The sequence below is a fragment of the Myotis nattereri genome (assembly GCF_964212035.1).
Source record: "Myotis nattereri genome assembly, chromosome: 3".
In the NCBI taxonomy this organism is placed as follows: domain Eukaryota; kingdom Metazoa; phylum Chordata; class Mammalia; order Chiroptera; family Vespertilionidae; genus Myotis; species Myotis nattereri.
The window spans coordinates 186,707,509-186,715,554 of NC_138077.1; the positions used below are offsets into that span (position 1 = coordinate 186,707,509).

At 43.5% G+C, this 8,046-nt stretch overlaps 1 pseudogene across 1 annotated transcript; it reads right to left on the reverse strand.

Moving 5' to 3' along the window:
- Positions 1–1,492: 1,492 nt before the first annotated feature.
- On the reverse strand, positions 1,493–1,785 carry LOC308516826 (mitochondrial import inner membrane translocase subunit Tim8 A-like; annotated as a pseudogene). Its single transcript has one exon. The product of its transcript is annotated as a mitochondrial import inner membrane translocase subunit Tim8 A-like (transcript).
- Between the last annotated feature and the right edge of the window lie 6,261 nt (positions 1,786–8,046).

Sequence of the window (8,046 nt, forward strand, 5' to 3'; positions counted from 1 at the left end):
ACCATAGAGTAACAGAGCCTCTCCTGACGAATGCAGACCCTTCCTGAATTTGTATCTGTTGGTGATCCAGACTTCTGGTGTAATTTGTATCTGTTGGTGATCCAGACTTCTGGTGTCATCCTCAGGTAAGAGAGGTTGCTTGGGAAGTCTGAGGAGGTGTAGAAAATGGGATGATTGGTGCGATGTAATAAAAGGCTTTCACATTGAATTTGAAACTCAGTCCTGATCTGGGGGCTCAGACAAGCCATTGTAGGATAGGTACCATAGACCATGTCGTGTCCCAAAGGAGCCTGAAAGCTACAAGTTTCAAAGAAGATTAAAATATAGTCCCTGTTCTTGAGGCAAAGGCCATCCTCATTCATCTTTTTAATCTTGTGGAAGCTTTTATTTCAGTGATTGAAAGAATGCAGTACGTGGCATTTATACTGATTAACAGTAGGTATGCAACTCTGAAACTGCTGTTTTTAACAGGTCTAAATGCTTACAACGTATTTAGGCACATCTTTGAATTTCTTGGATCCTGATATGCAGAGTAAGTTAACTTCTTCCTTGTTAAGTAATGAGAATTATGTTCACTGGCTAGATTCCTTTATAATTAAAGGCCTCTAGATCTTAGGCTGCCTGTACCTCAAGACCATACTTTATTTAGATATTTACGTAAATCATAGTACAACGAAGGGAGATAATTTAGAAAGCTGAACTGTATTATATGAACATTCCCTAGATTTTTTCTAGTACTGGTGCTCAAAACACTAGATAAGGAGGCCTACAGTTAAGTGCCAAATTACTCTTTCCCCACTGCTGCCCTTTCTGAGAGATACAAAGATGTGTGTATCAATGTCCCCAGAGATCTGAAATGAATCCATGCAAATGACAGATCTTACCCATGTGGTCCCACTATCAAATTATAGGAAGCAGATAATGGGAATTTAAGAAAAAAGTAGTCCCACATACAGTAATATGCAGCTAGTAAAGTTTTCTATTCAGCTGCTCATTGTTTTCACAAAATTAACATTAAAAAACACAACTGCCCTAGGCAGTTTGGCTCAATGGATAGAGCCCAGGCCTGCAGACCAAAGGGTCCCGGGTTCGATTCTGGTCAAGGGCATGTACCGTAGTTGCAGGTTCCTCCCCAGCCAGGGCCCTGGTCTGGGGCAAACAATCAATGTGTTTCTCTCACATCGATATTTCTGTCTTTCCCTCTCTCTTCCACTCTCCCTAAAAACTAATGGAAAAATATCCTCTAGTGAGGATTAACAACAACCACCACCACAACAACAAAACCCACACAATAAAAAACAACAACACAACCTAATACACATATGACCCTCAGACCCCAAACACTCGAAAAAATTGGTCATTTTCAGGTGACAAGATGTCCCAAGAGTGACAAATGTGGGAGCCAACCCCCAAGAGCCTTTTCTCCTACCATTCCATCTACCACTCTTCATTTCTTGAACTACTTTCCTTTTCCAAAAAGGTAATGCTGAAATCAGTCAGAAAGGCTTTCTGAGAAGACTGACGTGGATTTCTGGTCTGTTCCAGTCGATTCAAGATGAATTGACTCTTTTCAATAATACACTCAACACAATCTATAAAACAGGCTTGACCTGACTGTCCAACTTTGGCCCAGGCTTGTCCACGCACTTCTCCCAGCAAAGTTCTGTCATCTGGTGCACCAGCTGCTGGGAGCACTACTTCTGAGTCTCCACCTCCATGAAATGCTGCAGCTGCCGGTCTACCCGAGCCCAAACCCACAGCAGAGGAAGCGGAGGAGCAATCCATCTCAGTGCGACCACAGGCGCCCAGACATACTCCAACTCCAAGACCTTCACGTGTCTGCGTCCTCAGTCATTTTTAAACCTAGAGCCCTACTGTGCTGGATGGCTGACACCCACTAGGCACTTAGTACATTTTTATAAAACGTTGTTAAACTAATGCTACTGCATGATCTAGAACAGTGGTTCTCAACCTTCTGGCCCTTTAAATACAGTTCCTTATGTTGTGACCCAACCATAAAATTATTTTCGTTGCTACTTCATAATTGTATGTTGCTACTGTTATAAATCGTAATGTAAATATCTGATATGCAGGATGGTCTTAGGCGACCCCTGTGAAAGGGTCGTTCAACCGCCAAAGGGGTCGCGACCCACAGGTTGAGAACCGCTGATCTAGAACCATAACTCAGGTTTCCGAACACCCCACAAAAGCTTTTCCTATTTTATGGGTTAAGGGATCTGGGAGGGAAAGAGTATAGTAACATTAGTTAATTTTTACATAATACTTTACAATTTATATGTACCGCATTTATTTGAAATGCCACATAAGTGAAAAATATCTGGAACATCAGGATCGCAGGCTGCAGCATAGTAAGCATTCAATAAAAGCCCATGAAACTTCTCTGAGGAAACTACAAAGAATAGAAAACCTTGAAAGCCAGGGGACTTGGCAATGAGAAATCTAGCCAAAGTGCACATTGGATCACGTTTGTTTAATGGGACCCAATTAAGAGAAGATGCAAGTGAAGGTTAAACTCAGACAAAGTTGCAGGAGTCTAAGGCTGAGCACTTGCTAGACATCGCCAAAGAATACAGGGCAGTAATTTGAAAACTTTCCATGGGACATCCTTGACGCAAACACTGACGACAGTCCTGAACATGAATTTAGACTATACATGTCTGTGGATCAGTCCTTCAAAATCAGAAAGACATTCAACATGTTATTACTACTATTCACTTAAAAAGTTAAAATACTGCAAAGGCAACATGCATCTGATTCTGAGGTATAACAGTGTTGGGCATAATTAGAATATCCTAAAGGCTAACACAAAGCAGAGAAATGAAGAGTTATCTAGTAAACCTACTAGGGTTAACCTTAATAGGTTAACCAAACTGAATAACATGTGCAAAAAGATCTGCCCCCTCCCCCCCAGGAGATTATATTGGGGTTTCTTTTGTTAAAAAAAAAATAACATGCCAAAACCGGTTTGGCTCAGTGGATGGAGCGTCGGCCTGCGGACTGAGGGGTCCCAGGTTCGATTCCTGTCAGGGGCATGTGCCAGGGTTGTGGGCACATCCCCAGTGGGAGATGTGCAGGAGGCGGCTGGTCGATGTTTCTCTCTCATCGATGTTTCTGACTATCTCTCTCCTTCCCTCTCTGTAAAAAATCAATAAAATATATTTTAAAAAAACAAAAAAAACCAAAACAGAAATCCACCCTGCCCGAGTAGCTGCTTTGGTTAGAGCATCGTTCTGATACACCACAGTTGCTATTTCAATCCCTGGTCAAGGCACACACAAGAATCAATGAATACATAAATAAGTGGAACAACAAATCAATGTTTCTCTTTCCCTTCCTCTCTCTCTAAAACCAGTCAAGAATTTTTAATGTGTTTTTTTAAATGTCAAGAATAACAGAAATCCTGGCAACTGAAATGTTGAAGATGAACTGACATGATATGTCGGATTTGCTTTAAAATATTCCAGGAAAAATATGTGTGGGAGATCTATGAAACAATCCCGGCAAAATGCTGGTGCCCATAGAAGTTCAGAGGAGGGAACAATGACTTCTCTCAGGAACAAGGAAGGAAAAAGGGCTTAAAAGTGGGAGATCATTGTCTGCATTTTACAAGTACAGAAAACAGGTCACATTGCTAGTAACGATTTAAGCCTCACTCCTACGTCTTCAAAGTCCTTCCTTTTGTAAAACCCCACTCTGATTGTCTAAAGTATGTTTTCTCAGATTCTGATACTTTAATCAGAAGTTGTTTTGCTGTTTAATGGAAACTTATTTGTAATCCCCTATATAGCTTCTACCTTTCCACTTTTGAGCAACTATTTTGAATACTTCCTGATTCAGGAAGTTGTTATAATTTCATTTACTCTGAGTCATGATCCACCGATGGCTTGCTCCCGCTCTTCAGCTGAGCAGAATGAATGTGGAGAGTTTCATTTTACAATGATTCTGCAAGCCAGAGGCCTGTGGGCATGTGTGCACGCACACACAAACACAGAGCTCATGTTTAAGTACCTAAGTACAGTTTTTTCCTTTTTAACCTTTTTAGATATTTGTATTGATTTCAGAGAGAAAGGGAGAGGGACAGAGAGATAGAGGGTCATTGATGGGCTGCCTCCTACACACCTCACACTGGCGATCAAGCCCGCAACCCAGGCATGTGCCCTGACCAGGAATCGAACCGTGAACTCCTACTTCATAGGTTCTTAGGTGACACTCAACCACTGAGCCACGCAGGCTGGGCCTTTTTAACCTTTTAGCTGTTAATGCATTCTTTCCTTATCTCATCTCTTTTTCTGCCCTGTTAAGTTTAACTCTCATAGTGGGGTTTCTTGTTCTTTGCTACCATGAACCGTGTCATCCTTGTGCTTATAAATTGTTTCTGAAATGAAATTTGCTAGAAAAGCTGATGAGATGGCTACCCATTCATTCCGTCAACATTTGTCAAATGCTGACACAGTACTCTAGGCTGGGTACTGTGCTCAGGGCTTGTAATACAAAGATAAAAATAGTAGCTAGGGGGCAGCACAGCGTGAAAGTGATGAAGAGAGTAGGTGCTAGTGATAACAAGTGAAGGATAGTGATAAGTGGTTAGAGTGTGGGCTCCCTTGCCTGGGGTTAAATCCCAGCTCTTCCACTCACTAACTCAATGACTTTAGTTGGGCAAGTTGCTTAATCTCTCTGAGCCTCAATTTTCTCATCTGTAAATGGGGATAATAATAGTACTTACTGCATAAGTATGTTGTACGTTAACTGAAACAAGGCACATGTAGAATGCTTAACACAGGGTTAGCACATACTAGTAAGAAGTGTAATAAATGTGAGTGCTTCCTGTTCTCCTGTATCGTTCATAGAGAAAGGAGAATGGAGGATCTGACTGAGGAGGGAAGTTTCAAGGAAGAGTGCACAAAAACAGAAACCTTTGAGCTCAGTCTCGAAGGAGGAGTTCAGATTTATTAGGGCAAGGTAGGCAGGAGGGTTAATCAAAGTGTGTGAAGACCTGGCCCTGTTCAAGGTGGGACATATTTGGAGAGCTCTTCCATCTCCTGAGCTCCCTCCCTAGATGTTGGGGGTGGGGTACGCTGAATCAGATGAGATTGACTGGCAACTGTATCACACTTCAACTCCTCCCTCTGGCCATTCCTCTCTACTTCACTCCCCCTGTAGGACTAATCACAAAAGCACACCTCTCCAACTCCCCAGAAAACTTCTTGCACATAAACTCCATCTTGGAATCTGTTTTTTCAATGAGTCTAATGACATTATGAATAATACTACTTGTAATTTGAAATAGAAAAACATATTTATGTGTACAATATAGAAACCTCAGTTATGGAGGACTAGTTAGAGGAAATATACATTAATTTATTCATTAAACCATCACAATGCATTTGTCCAACCTGTACTAAGGGATATGCTGTTTTCCCTTACATCTAAACATCTTTATTGTGTGAGCAGTCTTGGTTAAATACACTTAACTTTTTAAATATGATTTCTTAATCTTTTTCAAACTTTTTTTTCTATGAAAAACTTCAATCAGATATGCAAATAGACAAATGATGCAAGGAACTCACATATATCCATCATCCAGCTTCAAGTACTAGCTAAGGCTCCAATAACATTCACATGCAGAAATTGAATGATATGTCCCTTGAATTTTTTAATTTCTAAATTTCTGCTCCACTCTTTTTTTTTTCTTTTTTTTTTGCAATGTGTTTGCTGAAGAAGCTACATTATTTTTCCTAAAGTATTTCCCACAAAATTGATCTTGCTAAATGCTTCCCTGTGGTGGTTTTTAACGTCTTCTGCCCTCTGTGTTTCCTGTAAATCAGAAGTTGGGTCTGGAGGCTGAATCAGATTCATGTGTGAGTTTTTTGGGGGCACAACTACTTCATTGGTAGTATGTTCTTCCATAAAGGAGGCACAAAATATCTGGTTATCTAGTCGCTCCTTTTTCTTAATTAGCATAACATGGATTGCAAGTTAAATTTGCAAAGGAGACTTGACTTGGGGTGGTGGACACACAATGCAATATACAGATTATGTATTATAGAATTGTACACCTGAAACCTATATAATTTTATTAACCAACTAGGGGCCCGGTGCACGAAATTCGTGCACTGGGTGTGTGTGTGGGGGGGAGTGTCCCTCAGCCCAGCCTGCCCCCTCTCACATACTGGGAGCCCTCAGGTGTTGACCCCCATCACCCTCCGATCGCCTGATCGGCCCCTTGCCCAGGCCTGACGCCTCCGCCAGAGGTGTCAGGCTTGGACAGGGGACCCCCATCTCCCCCCGATCACTGGCTCTGGCCCCTGCCCAGGCCTGAGGCCTCTGTCCCAGGAATCATGCCTGGGAAGGGGACCCCCATCTCCCTCTGATCGCTTGCTCCACCCCCCGCTCAAGCCTGACGCCTCTGACCCAGGCTTCAGGCCTGGGCAAGGGGACCATCATATCCCCCCAATCCCCGGCTCAGCCCCCCGCCCAGGCCTGATGCCTCGGCCAGAGGAGTTGACCCTCATCACCCTCCGATCACCAATCACCGGATCGGCCCCTTGACCAGGCCTGAGGCCTCCGGCAGAGGTGTCAGGCCTGGGCAGGGGACCCCCAGCTCCCCGCGGTTGCAGGCTCCGCCCCTGCCCAGGCCTAACGCCTCTGGCCTAGGCGTCTGGCCCAGGCAGCGGGGACCTGCAGTGGCAGCGGGGGGCGCCGCGATCGTGGGCTTCGCTTTAGGCCCAGGCAAGGGACCCCTAGCTCCTGGGACTGCCAGCTTCGACCTTGCCCAGCTCCCATCGCTGGCTCCACCCCTACTTCCTGCTATCACTGGCCAGGGCGGCAAAGGCGCCTGATTCTCCGATCATGGCTGGGGGGCAGGGAAAAGGCGGCCCCAGGGCCGCCTTTTCCCTGCCCCCCAGCTCTTAGCTCCCCCCTGGGTTTCAGATCACTGTCAGTGGCAGGGGGCTTCTTCCTGCTTTCCCTTTCGCCTCCCTGCATTGTGCCTACATATGCAAATTAGCCGCCATCTTGTTGGCAGTTAACTGCCAATCTTAGTTGGCAGTTAACTGCCAATCATAGTTGGCAGTTAATTTGCATATAGCCCTAATTAGCCAATGAAAAGGGTATCGTCGTACGCCAATTACCATTTTTCTCTTTTATTAGTGTAGATGTCACCCCAATGAAATCAATAAAAAAAAGGAGAAAAAAATAATTGCAGCTGATATATGGTTGGGCAACTAATCTTTAAGGACCCTGAAGATTAAATTGAGTCCAACTGTTATCCTATCATCTGTCATCATTACCTTATTATTCATCAAGTATTCCTAAAGTGCTAACCGTGGCATCTGGGACTGGTCTGGGCACCATGTTATAATAATCAGGATCATGGATTGAGTCCATACTCTAGGCCACCTACTTTATTTAGCTTATATGTAATCATCATAAGCAACTCCACAGTGCAGGTTTTATCCTACCATTTATAGAAGAAAAAAAAATCAAGGAGATAAAATGACTTTTCTAAGGCCAAACAATTGGCAAATGGCAGAAGCAGAGGTGGTATATAAAGAAAGATCTATCCCTAACTGGTTTGGCTCAGTGGATAGAGCGTTGGCCTGTGGACTGAAGGTTCGATTCCGGTCAAGGGCATGTACCTTGGTTGCAGGCACGTCCCCAGTGGGGAGTGTGCAGGAGGCAGCTGATCCATGTTTCTCTCTCATTGATGTTTCTCTCTCATCAATGTTTCTGATTCTCTATCCTTCTCCCTTCCTCTCTGTAAAAAAATCAATAAAATATATATATATATTTTAAAATACTTTTTATATTTTATATTTTTAATATATTTTATTGATTTTTTACAGAGAGGAAGGGAGAAGGATAGAGAGTCAGAAACATTGATGAGAGAGAAACATCAATCAGCTGCCTCCTGCACACTCCCCACTGGGGATGTGCCCGCAATCAAGGTACATGCCCTTGACCAGAATTGAACCTGGGACACTTCAGTCCACAGGTCAACACTCTATCCACTGAGCCAAACCGGTT